Raw genomic sequence first — 14359 nt, forward strand, 5'->3', positions numbered from 1 at the left:
TTTGTGCGTGTGTGAAAAAGTGTTAAGTGCACTACAAGGAATGATTTGAAAAGAATATTATCAGGCAAGAAATGCAGTGGATAGCATGTCACACCTGCAGTGTAATAGTATTTTCTCCTGGCAGCATCCATACGATCACTTGACACAGAATTAAAAATCATCAGCTCCAGGGGAAGAGTTGCGCAGCCCCCACCAGGCCCTCGTCACTCCTGGCTGGGCTCGGGAGCACTCACTCACGGGGAGAGCAAAAAACTCAGCTCTCAACCTGGCTGCTCTGCTGTGCTGTGTCACTTGCTCAGATCGTGCATGACAAATCCTCAAATGCGCCTGGTGACATTTAGAGAGCACTGTGGACTCTGCCAATATGCCAGGCAATCAGAGTGTGCATGACAAATTATGAAACACATACTGTGAAAATTATGGACTCTGTCACGGTGCCAATCTGCGCTGAAAACCTACTGCTGCTAGAAGTAATGTTGGCACAAATTTGTTGCTAAATTCAGTCGTATTTCTAATTCAGTAATGGATTGATCCCGATGGTGAGTTGCTGTACCTGTTTAGGTTTCAAGCAAATCCTCTGGGGCCTAATGACCTCACCTGCTACTATAAGGAATCTGAGGAATCAGATCGTTTTTCACAAGTCTTCCTTTCAGTTATTTTTCGCTTTTCCATATTACACAGATTTTTACAAGCAGCCCCTAAGTCTTAGCCTGCTCAAAGATTTTTTTAAAGACATTGACTTGTATACCAGAAGATCTGGTTTGTCTGTTGTTTGTTTGTTTTGAGTCAGGGTCTCCCTGTAACCCCAACTGGCCTGGAACTCACTATGTAGACCAAGCTTGCCTTGAACTCTCAGAGATCCATCTGCATCTTCCTCCCCAGTGCTGAGATTAAAGGTATGCACCACCATACTCTGCTAGACTGTTTTTTTTTATTTGCACTGAAAATATACCAGATGAAATAAGGAGTAGTTTACTTTCTCAAGACAATGATATGTCTGGTTTAAAGACTATAAGGAAAGTGGGAACAATCATTTATATCTCATAGAGATATGCCTGCTTCTGCCTCCTGAGTGCTGAGATTAAAGGCCTGTGCCACCATGCCTGGTCAGAAGAGCTGTTTTTAACACTCAATAAAACACTGAAGGCACTTGCTTCCTACTGCACACAGCCCTCTCCTCCAGACCGTTGCCTGAAGGATAAGAAGAGCAGGAGATTGTAAGCTGGAGAAAAAGCAGCTGTAATGAACTCTACTCAAGAATGTGTTCAGTTTAGATCCTAGATCCTAGGTCAGGTTAGTGCTCGACACTCAGTGAATCACTACACAATATCATTAAGTCAAAGACACCGATGAGAGCTACTTCACAAGCATGGCACAAAACAACACCAAACAAAATCACAACAGTTCATGAATGGATAAATATTCTTCATATGCATGAGGGACTGGTTCTAAGGTTCCTGAGTCTGCAGGCCCTTACCTGACATTCTATAATAGTTGCATATAACCTGTGTATATCTACACATATATGTTAAATCTTCTCTAGCTTATGTGTAACACCTAATACAAGGCAAATGTGATAGAAACAGTTGTGTATTGTGCAGCAAATAATGAACAGACTTTTTTTTGGTCTTTTCAAGACCTAGCTGGCCTGGCCTGGTACTTGCTGTGCAGACCAGGCTGGCCTTGGTCTCACAGAGATTGGCCTGCTTCTGCCTCTTGAGTATTGGGACTAAAGGCATGTGCCACCATGCCTATCTTCAGACATAAATTTTTGTTGGATTATTTTAAATGGAAATTGATTGAATCCTTGGAGGTAAAAGTATTACATACAGAAAAATAGACTGTGTTCATAACAATTCATCCGAAGACACAAGTCCAGGATCTGATAAGACTGAGAATGAGCCTAAGTATCTGCATTAAGGGGTGCGCTCTCTGAAGACCATCTCTTACTTATTTGACTCCTTCGCTCACAGGTTCTGTGTCTGTGGATCAACCCACCTGAGAAAGACAGTGGCAAAAAAGATTTCACTATACTGGACACCTCACAGATTTGTCCTTCCTCTACTAAGAACACAATACAGCTATTTACATTGTGTTTACCTGGTATTAGGAATGCTAAGCAATCCAGAGATGTTAGGTATGCAGGAGGGTGGGGATACATGTATATGGAAATACCATGCCATTGTATGTAAGCCTTGGACTTTGAAAAGTTTGGAAGTAATTACCTTCCACGAATACCAGGGGATGGCACTATGTAGAAATAATGCAGGAATAGCATGAGTCAACTTGAAGTATCAAATAACTGATAGGATGTTAAATTTCCATTTACAAACCTGTTTAGTGACATTTGCTATCATTTCCATATATAAAGAGCAATAAGCCAAATGAAGGTGGTAAAGGAGATACAAATTGCAAAGGAAGAAGTCATAGTATCCTTATTTATAGATGATATGATTCTATGCATAAAAGACCCCACATACTCCACCAGAAAACTCCTAGAGGTGATAAATACATTCAGTAAAGTATGAGAATATAATATTAACACCCACAAATCAGTAGTTTTCCTATATACCCAATAACAAATATACCAGGAAAGAAATCACATAAATGATCCCCATTCACAATAGATTCAAAAGCCATAAAGTATCTTGGAATAAATCTAATCAAGGAAGTGAAAAACTTGTATAATAAAAACTTTAAGACATCAAAGAAAGAAATTGAAGAAGATACCAGAAAATGGAAAGACCTCCCATGCTCATGGATTAATATTGTGAAAATGACCCTCCTGTGAAAAGCAATCTATAGATTTAATGCAATAGCTATTAAATTTATAACACAGTTCTTCACAGAAATTGAAAAAAAAATAATCTTGAAGTTCATGGAAACACCCACACATGCACACACACGTGTACACACGCGTGCGCGTGCACACACACACACACACACACACACACAACAGGACAGTCAAAATAATCCTGAACAATAAAAGAACGGCTGAAAGCATCACCATCCTGATTTCACATTAAAATACAGAGCACACACACAAACCAGGATAGCCAAAACAATCCTGAACAATAGATCTTTTGGAGGCATTACCATGCGTCATTTCAAACTATACTGTAGTGTTATAGTAATAAAAACAATGTGGTACTGGCATAGCAACAGACACATTGACCAGTAGAACAGAATTGAAGACTTAGATTTAAATCCACCTAATTTTTTACAAAGGAGCTACAAATACACACTGGAGAAAAGACAGCATGTTCAACAAAAGGTACTGGTCAAACTGAATAGCTATACATAGAATGATTGCAGTTTTACTTTTTATTTCCTTAGCTGTGCTTGAATTCATCTCCTTCTATGCATAAAGAACATAAAATTTGGCACTATGATATCCTTAAGCTTTTTTTACAATAGCCCATTTTTTGTAATTATCTGTAGTGAAACAGTCTACAAACCATGTTGCACAATAGATGAATTTAGACAATAATCGTGAAATTCATCATAATCAGACTAAAATAAGAGTAATAATGATCTAGGTAAACCTGTTAATACCAGACTTATTGTCATTTTTATGCCTCTGATCAGTGTTTTTCTCTTGCATCTACATCAATTGTATTTAGCAGTTTTGTTTGCTTGTGGAATTGATCTATGATTTAGAAATTTGCTACGTTTTGGTGAGTGGTTAAACAACTTGTGGTCAACATTCGGTGTTTTTCCTCTATTGAATCAATTTCGTGTGGCACTTTTTTCATAGAATCAAGGCAGATTAATTTTTTTAGCTAACATCAGTGCTGAAGGATAACGTGAAAGTCCTAGTTTAGAAGAGAATTGGCAAAATCTAGTAACTCCTGGATCTGGCTCTAGCACCATATGATACAGTTCATTGTGGATTAAATGAAAGGAACCAGCACAAAGGAGGAATGGAAGAGGAGTCCTTGCAGGACTTTCTCTGCGCGGTGTACGCCGAGGCTGTCTTAGCGTCTGTCAGTACCAGACGTCCTGCGAATGGAGCCAGGACACGCCCTCCAACTCTGTGCTCCTTTTCTTCGATGAAAAGAGAAGTTGACAAGGCAACTGCCACCCAAGCTCTTCCAAATTTCAAGGAGGCTGTCTAACCTGTCAGGGTGGATGATCAGCAGTTGGCCACTTGTCTTTCTGATGATATGGAAGATGAATTCTAAAATGCTGAGCAAAGTAGAACCTTAGATTCCGAAATAAGGACCATCTTATACTTAGGGAATTGTAATGGAAATAGTGAAAAGTGTGTGCTCAGTGATCTGCACATTAATTCTCCTAAATGTGAATACATTGTTTTGGTGAAAAAAGAGCCCAGGAGTTTGATCGGTGCCAAATGAAAAAGTGACAGCACTCCCTCCATCTATGTCTCTGATTATAAAACAGCAGGAGCGATCATTAGGGTAGCATACACGTTCTGCTTTGGGGCATATGTCAGGTTCAATACTGTGAACAGATCCAAGCCTTGCCAAGGATGCCAAGTACTTCTTCCTGTGACTTCTCCAACAATGTGGTGCTCTGCTTGTGCTGTCGGCACTTCTGCAGAAACTGTGGTGGTGAGTGACACAGATGGTGCAGAGACTCTGACATTGCATATTATTTACCAATCAGAAAATGACTCAGTTACTTTATGCACACAATTATAAAGGACCACCTGCACCAGCATGTGCTGCCTGCTTACAGCAACAGCAGGGAGAAGACATGTGTCAGTGTAAAAGATGAACTTTCACTCTTTTTTGTATGTTTTTATACCTTCAACCCCCACTTTGTTTTTCTCCAATTTGTGATTATTCAATAATATTTCTCCTCTGGGTGTCTGTGCTGACATCGATCTAGTTGGAATTCAGTTTAATTAAGGCTATCCTTCTTAGGTTCCGTTTTTTACATACAGGGTATGAAATATTAAACTGTAACTTTGTAAAGTGATTTACATATGGAGCCCTTAAGCATTGAGTTCTAAGGCATTCTGAGTATATTATTCAGATGTATCTGTGGTGTAGTCCAGATCTTCAGGCAACGCTTTATTGGTATGAAAGCCCAATAAGGACATAAGCTGTATCCCCCTGGCATAGAGAGGAAGGAATTGAGCATTTCTTGAATATCTGCTATAAACACTTTGTAGCTTCTTACTTATGGAATCTTCCATTAACTCTCCAAGGTAAAGTAGTAGCATTATTCCAGTGTACAGGTAAGTGTCTGAGGTTCTGAGTTCTTAAATGTGTTTCCAAGTTTACACTAGCATCTGTTAGAAAAAAATGATTCGAACCAAGTATGTGGTTCTGAAATCTGTTCTGTTGTCAAAAAGGTTGATGGCATGGACTCTTTCTGAGCTTCCATTAGGCTGTTGGATTATTTTTATTTTTTTTCAAGATGGAAAGTATTTTAAATCATTGTTGTGTCTATGCTACAAAATTTCCTGAAGAGACGTATGTAGAAAGTACAATCTCCTTACAAAGCTATGGAACCTCCCCTGCCAGTCAGCTCCTTGCCTCTGAGAAAGTGCCATAGGTAAGGTTGGTAAGACAGCCAAAGAGAAAAAATCTGCATCATGCATGACTATATCTACAGGTTCACGAGTGTGCACCATCATGCCTAGTTCCTTTATTTGCTTTTTAAAAAAGGATTTAATGTGGAAGTTAAAGTTATTAAACTTTATTTTTCTCATAAGTTTTTAGTGCTGTAAACCCTTCCTAGCAACTGTTTCTATGGCATCTACAAATTTTGGCTTATTTTTGTTCTCTTCAATTAAAAAATTCTCCTTTCTTTTCAACTATTTTTTGGTACTATACAGGCTATATACAAGAGTTTAATTTCAAAATATTTAGAATTTTTTTCTGAAAAAATATTCTTTCAATTTTTTTATTTAACCCAATCATGGTAACACAGCTTGCATTATTTGAATCATATTAAATTAATTGACACATTACTTCTGACCCAGTATATTGTTATACACTTCATGTGTACTTGAAAAGAATGTGTATTCTGGGGCTGAAGAGGTGGCTCAGCACTTAAGAACACTGACCGTTCTTGCAGAAGACCCAGGTTTAAATCCAGAACCCACATGGCAGCTAACAACTGTCCATAACTCCAGTTCCAGGGGATCTGACAGCCTCTTCTGTCCTCCATGGGCATTGCACGACATGGGTGCATTTACCTACATACACACATACACATAAAATAAAAATGAAATAAAATCAAATAAAAAAGAATGTATATTCTGCTCTGGTATGATTAGTTATTGCATAGATGTCAACTAGATCAAATCGACAGTGTTTGTCTGTTCTAACGTTGCTAATTTTCTGTCATCTTGTTCTACCAATTACTGAGAACGGTGTTGAAATAATCAACTGTGCTGACGGACTTGCTTTCTCCTCCTGGATGCTCTATCAGCTTTTGCTATATACACTTTGAAGCTGTCACTAGTTACAATGTCTCTTCAGAGCACACACTTCTAGATTGACGGCATTGTTATTTTTAAATTGTTGCTTCATTTTTCTTCTTAAATCATGTTCTGCTTATTTTTCCTTATGTATGTAATGTATCTTTCTGTCTCTCTCTTCTATATGTTTCATCTTTGTGACACTTTTGAACAGTTTATTATGATATGCCTCATATTTTTAATGTGTGTTTTCATACTTGAGATTTTTGGACTTGTAGGTTTATATTTTTTGTGAAACTTGAATTTCTTCAAGTATCTTCTGTATCCTTTCTGCTATACCAGGAGATACTTCTACATGATTAGAATGCTTGAAGTTGTCTCATTTTGGCATTTCAAAAATGTGGTATATCTATACAATAGACAAATATCACACTTGTGGGCCCTACGTTTTATATAAATACACAAAATCATTTACATATCTGTGTCTATATGTACATATGAATGACATGAAAGTCAACTGTTTGGGAAAGGGAAAAAGAGCAGCCGGTGAGAAGACAGGGGAGAAAGGGGACAGCATGGAGATGACAATGGTTGAGGGACCTTATGTACTTGAATGAAAATGTCTTCATGAAACCTGTCACCATGTACATAAAATGTGTACATCAACAAAATAAACCTAAAACAAGAAAAAAAAGTCTCTAGCTAAAATATACATTGAATATGCTGTCTTTATGTGTTACATGCACATTTGTGTGTGCTTGTGCATGTGTGTGTGTGTGTGTGTGTGTGTGTGTATACCAGAGGTTAGCATTGTCTTCCTCAATTGTTCACCTTATAATTTTTTACGATTTATTATTTTTGTAATTATGTGGTTTTGTGTGTATGTGTGTGTGGGTATGTGTACATGAGTGCAGGTACTGGGGGAAGCCAAAGGCCAGATCTCCCTGGAACTGGAGTTATAGGCAATTGCGAACTGACCTGTGTGGGTTTTGGGAACCAAACTCAGGTCCACTTCAAGGATAGTGCATGCTTGACTGCTGAGCCATCTCTCCAGCCCTCTACTTTATTTTTGAGACATGGTGTTTCACTGAAATTGGATATCATCAATTCAGCCAGACCAGTGAGCTCCTGGGAATAACTGCCTGTCTCTACCCTCTGTAACTGAGGTTACAGTAGGTCTTGCTGTCCCCATTTTTACATGAGTCCTCAGGATCTGAACTTAGAATCAGGACGCATACCTGCACAACAGGTACTGTGCCTAATAAACCGTCTTCTTAGTCATATATATATATATATGTACTTTTTGATGACTAACTATTCTAATGTGGAAAGATTGTTTTTGTATGTTTCTGTTTGAATGCTTCCTATCACTATGACTTTAAGTTCATCAATCTTATGAACTTGTCTACCATTCATACTGCTATTTTTACTACTATATTTTTCATATCTGAATTTGATGTATGCATCTCAAAATGTATGTTGTAATTATTGTTTATATTTTCCCTGTCTCCATCTAACTTTTAAATCAATGAAACATGGTTATAGTAACTCCTAATTTTCCTGTCTCCTGATTTTTACATGTAGGACAGTTCTGGCTCAGTTTCAATTAGTTTGTTATTTTCATTATGAGCTGTGTTTTTCTGCTTTCTGGTATGCCTGATAAAACTTGATTAGAAATGAGAAATTATGAGTTTGGTTTCCTAGGATGCTACATATTTTCGTATTCTGTTCGGGTCTCCCGATCAGTGCAGTTCGAGCTTTGTTCTGGAATGCAAGGATGTTTCTAGGAAAGTGTTTAACTCTTTCAAGTCCCATTTTTAGGCTTAGTGCATAGTCTAGAACTTTAGTGGATAGTCTAGAACTTGTTGATTGATGCAACTTGTTTTGCCAAACCTTCTTGAATGGTCTACTCAGGGCCTCATGAATCATAAGTTGTCCCAATTTGTTAGTGTTAAGGGCATTCTTCTCAGATGTGTGATTTCTGATTGCTGCTTCCTCTAATTCCTTTGATTTGGTTCATTAACCTTCAATAATTTCTTCACAAGCATGAACTAATGCATACTAGGCCGAATACTTAAAGAGGGTTCTCTCTGTACATAGTTCTATTCTCTTGAGTATTCTGTCTTGAAAACTGCAGTTGTCCTAATTTCCCTGATCACACATTCATCCCAATTCATGAAGCCTACCTGCACCGACTTGCTTTGCCTCTTCATCACTGTACCCTGAAATGTTACCCTAGGCAGGAAGTTAGGACAGCGATACAGCGGACTTCAGTGCACCCTCCTTCTCAAAGATCACTGTCTTCTTTGTCTGATTTTCATTCTCATTCAAATCATCACAAGCACTGTTCTAAGCATTGAGGGTATATCAGTGAATGAACAACAAAAAGATTCTCTGCCACTTGGAGTTTCTATTCTAGAAAGAAGATAAAGAGACTGTTATTATTAAAAATGGATAATATGCCAGTCAGTGGGCATAGGTACAATAAGGAAAAATAAGGTGGATGTGGATGAGATATGCTGTGGATGAGAATAACTGTGAGGAAAGCACCTGAGAGGGGAAGAACGGACAGTATGGAAAAAAAAAAGAAAAAAAAAAAAAGAAAAAAGCCTTGCACTGTGGTAGCCATCTTCAAAACCTGAACTTGACAGGTGATCCTGAAGCAATTACATATATGTACTTCTCTCTGTTATGGGCACATAATATGTTGCATAACTAAAATATGAGTAAGTATGTAAAATGTAAAGACTTTATGAAATATATCATTAATTTATCAAAATAATGTATTAGATAAATTGGATTTACTTTAGGCAAAAGTTATCTTTGCCAATGTGTTAAAACTAGACTGAATTGCTCCCAATTATTTCTATGGAATATTGGCCATCCCTGCTGAACTATTAAACTTCTGTGATTTAACATGGAGAGACAATTTTTTTCTCCAACTAAATTCAAAAGTTTTTACTTAAGTTTGAAATGATATATCCTGAGGGTCAAAAATCATAAAGTTAAATTTGTGGTAAAGTTTGAAATAGTATCTCTGCTTTTCAGATATTGAAGAACATCTTCAATGTCAGTGATAAATAATGTCTTTACTTGTTTGAATGCCTTACCTTGCCTTTAGTCAGCAGCATTAAAGAACAATACAGTCCATTCTAAGGTAGAGTTGGTGGTCCTTAACTGAGGGAAATGCCCTGTCCAGATGTTGCTATACCTGCAGCTGTTATGTGATTCTAATTAACTCCCTGGGGAATCTCAGTGTGAGCAGCTGAGGGCCAAATTCTGCTGTGAGTTGTGAATGAGTAACTGATGACAGAGGTTGATTCAGGGTGTTTGCCTTTGAGGAAGTGTGGAGAACTGGAGGCTGTACAAAGTCCTACAGCCTTTACTTTTAAGGTCCAATGGAACTTACACTTTGGTGATCAGCTTTTATGCTTACCACATTTAAGGATAAGTTTTGATATATGAAAGCACATGAAACTTACTAACTCGCAGGCTATAACTACCTTCAAAAAAGAAAAAGAACGCATGAGAGATGCATATTGGCATGCAAATTTGAAAGTATATATGTATATATTTGAAATAAGTATGATATACTTAAAAATACAAAATACAGTTATTAAAAAATACAAAATACAGTTATTTAAAAATAACACACAAGATATACTTAAAATATATACAAGATATTTTAAGGGTACATAAATATAGTGTCAGAGAATATATTTGTCCTTCTGGAGGCTTACATAATATATAACTTTTTTTGTGCTGTACTAAATACATGATGTTGCTTCAGAAAAATCTAATATTTTCTTTTTATTCTTGAAAACATGCTGGAACACATATTCACTAAGAAAAGGCTATAATTTAGAAATTTAGTTGCCTTAAGCTCTATCTCATTCTAAATTCTCAGCTAATGGGAAACAAACTTAAACTTATTTATAATATCTGGAAGCGATTTCTTTTTCCTTTGTAAATCACAGCATAAGGTTTTAGTCGAATACGGTCCAACTTTTAAACTGGTATTTTTTTAGGACAAATACTGGTTTATTTTGTTAAATTCCCTTTAAATTTTAAAACAACAACAGAATTTGTATTATATAATACAAAACAAACAAACAACAGAATAATACTTGGACTTTGGTTGACTACTTGGACCTTGGTGCTGGAGTATAATATACTTTTCTGCAACATTTTATCTCAATAATTTTGTGTCACTCTCCAAAGACAGCCTAATGATGACAAAAGAAAACAAATCCACACAAATATAGGAAGTTATGCTAATCACTAAAATTTGCAGAAGACCCAAACATGAGAGCATGCAATTACATCCACCTTATATGTGGCAAAGATGCTAAGAATACACAGTGGAGGAAAGACAGCATCAAAAACTGGATATCCACATGTAGAAGAATGAAATTATACCCATATCTACCACCCTGTACAAAAGTAAATTCTAAATCAATGCAAAACCTGAAATGGTGAAACTGTTAGAACAAAACATAGGCAATATCCTACAAGATGGAGGTTTAGGAAAGGATTTTCTAAATAGGACTTTGTTCACTTAGGAATTAAACAATTGACAAATGGAAACTTATTAAACTAAAAAACTTCTGTACAGCAAAGGAAACCAACTAATCCAGTGAAGAAAAAGCCCAAAGAGTGGGAAAAAATCTGTACAATATCCAGAATATACAAAGAACCCAATAAAAAAAGAATCAAGAAAACATAGGACCCAATTAAAAAATGGGCTACACATCTGAACAGAGATTTCTCAAAAGAAGAAATAAAAACGGCTAAGAAATTCCTTAGCAACTAGGGAAATGCAAATTAAAATGACTTTCAGATTTTAATTTACTCCAGTCAGAGTGGCTAAGATCAAGAAAACAAATGCTGGCAAGGATATAGGGAAAGGGGAATACTCATTTGCTGTTGGTGGGATTGAAAACTGCTGTAGCCTCTGTGGAAATGAATGTGGAGAACTCTTAACTGAAAATACATCTACCATATGATTTAGGTATACCACTCACTGGCATATACCCAAAGAACTCAATATCCTACTTTAGAGATACTTGCTCAGCTATGTTTGTTGCTGCTCTTTTCACAATAGCTAGAAAATGGAAGCAACGTAAATGTAAATCAACCAGTGAATGGATAAAGACAACGTGCCACATTAACACTATGGAGTTCTACTCAGCAGTTACAAAAAGAAAATCATGGAATTTGCAGGTAAATGGCTGGAACCAGAAACTATTGCACTAAGTGAGGTAAGCCAGACTCATTAAAGCAAGTGAAGCATTTTCTCTCTCATTTGTAGATCCTAGATATGAGTAGATTTCATGATATAACCACAGGAACCAGGAAAATGGTAAGTAATCAAGATGAGAAAAGGGAAAAAGGAGCTCAAGAGAGCAGAATAGTAGGAAACAGATGTTATCAAGGGGGAAATGGGAAAAATGGGGAGGGGGAGGGGGGAGGGCTATATAGAAACAGAGAGATGAAATAGAGCTAAATGATACTTAAGTGGTATAAAAAAAGGGAAATGTAGATTTAATAAGCCTACTGAAAATATATACACAATATAAATGTATAGCTGAAGGCTATATAAGAAAAAACACAATGCCAAGGAAGATAAACCTCCCACTGAGATGTTGGTCAAGAGACTTCAAAAATAATACAGGCTATTGCTACAACTCTTGATTGATTCCCAAAACTTGAAGGTGCTAAAGACAGGACATACTTTGGACACAGGACTTGAAGCAATTGAGCTGGAACTGAACTAGAAGCTTCCTCCCTGAAGACGAGCTCTCACAGTATCAGAAGATACTATGCAAACTGCCAAGGGAGAAAACCAATCAATGATTCTACCCAGCTGTAAAGTCTATGAACCACAACAATGACCTACCAGCAAACTATAGCTATTGGTGCAGCAATGACAGCACTTTTATCTTGGGGGTAATCAATAGCTTTCTATTTCTAATTGGATTTAAAGTCTACTCAATGGGACAGAAATTGTGCATGGTACTATAAACATAACCAAATATACATGGCTGGAAATGGTATAGACCCTAGAGAAAAGTTTACTCTGTCACTTCCCCAGACCAATGCAATTTCTTACTGTATTCTAAATACATATCCTTATATTAACAGACAAGTGTGCCTCTAAACACTCTTCAAAGAAGTTTCTTTCTGCAAGAGATAGAGACTATTGCAGAATTCCACAATGCAGAAAATAAGTGACTTGGGGGTTCTCAGACCTAAATGATACATCTACAATGCAATCTTTATGCCTAAGGCTCAGGGGTCACCATGGGGGGTCAGAAAATGTAAGAGCCAGAGGTACAAGAAACCTGCTTCTAGTTAATGCATTTGAGATATGATAGGGAAACCACCCAATAAAATCTACACAGTGTGGTAATCTAAAGACATCTGCATAATAAAACAACTAGTTGACATCCAAGGTGGGTAGGAGCAATGTCAGGGGTTCCACCTTAAGATCAAGAACTGCAGGCAATTAGTGGATGCCAAGGGAGGGAGAATCAGTTTTCTCCAGGGACTAGATCTCTGATAGGTTATGTAATCCCAAATGGACAGCCCTAAACATAAGTATGCATGAGAATCACTAAATGGATTCAGTGTATTATATATACATATAAAAATATATATGTATGCATATATACATATTGTCTTCATTACTTTTCTGTTGCTGTGATAAAATACTGACCAAAACAACTTATAGAAGGAATCTACCATATGATCTAGTTATACCATTCCTTGGCATATAACCAAAGGATGCATCAAATGGTAGAGGCACCTGTACATCCATGTTTGTTGCTGCTCTCTTCACAGTAGCTAAGAAATGGAAACCATCTAAATGTCACTCAACTGACAAATGAAAATATGGTACATCTACACAATGGAGTTCTACTCAGCAGTAAGAAAAGATGAAATTCTGAGATTTGCAGGTAAATGGATGGAACTAGAGAGTGTTATACTAAGTGAAATAACACAAAGGCAGAAAAGTAAGAGATGTATGTGCTCCCTCATTTGTGGATCCTAGCATCAATCCCTTATATAAATTCTGTGAGTATATAAATTCTGATGTAACACGAGGAGCCAGGCAAAGGCAAAGGTACATGGAGGTTATGGGCTCACAGGGATCTCAGAGTGCCAGCTGCTGGGCATGGTGCCGGTCTCCCGCACACCGCTGGGGTGCGGCGGGTCGCACACTGCATCTGCTGTTCAGGTCCCTGGCTCTCCACCGCTGGGGCGGGTCCCTGTTTCTCCGCGTTGCTGAGGCTCTCTGCGGCTACCAGGGCGGCTCTAGAGGACCGTTGTCAGCTGCCCGGGTGGGTTCCGTTCCAAACTGCCCAGCACTCCCTCGAGGTACGAGATCCGCCGGCTGCCGGATCACGTGGGGAGGTGAGGAACGGAGAAAGCAGAATCTCCGTGAGTTGTTGTTTATGAAGAGACAGCCCCCTCCGGGGAGATGCAGGATTCAATGATACAACTTCAGACACAGCTACTGATGCAACTCCGATTTATTAAGGGGAAACCAGGATATTTATACTGTGGGGGCAGTGGCAAAAGCCTTAGTTGATAGGTGCTTTTAGGATGCCCCATTTACATGTGGTGGTGGGCTTCTGCCAGGCTGCCAGACATTGCCTGATTATCACATAGGAAAACCTGGCAGTTCCTATGCCAGAGGCCATGTATCTGTGACGGCTACTTCAAAGATGAGTCAGGAAGAGAGTAGGGGGCACCCTGCTGAGAAAAGGAGTCCTTCCATTCGCGCCGAGCCAGCATGTGGCTATCCAGACATGGAAAGACTACAACCCAAAACAGCAGGAGTCCCCAACAGGAGGTAAAGGAAAAGAAGGAACCTGAAGGAGGAGGATAGTAGGGAACAGATGTTATCAGGGGACAGTGAGGAAAGTGGAGTATAGAGGAGGAAGGGACATGCAAAGG

The sequence above is a fragment of the Nannospalax galili genome, unplaced genomic scaffold (assembly GCF_000622305.1).
Source record: "Nannospalax galili isolate Female #2095 unplaced genomic scaffold, S.galili_v1.0 scaffold705, whole genome shotgun sequence".
Classification (NCBI taxonomy): Eukaryota; Metazoa; Chordata; class Mammalia; order Rodentia; family Spalacidae; genus Nannospalax; species Nannospalax galili.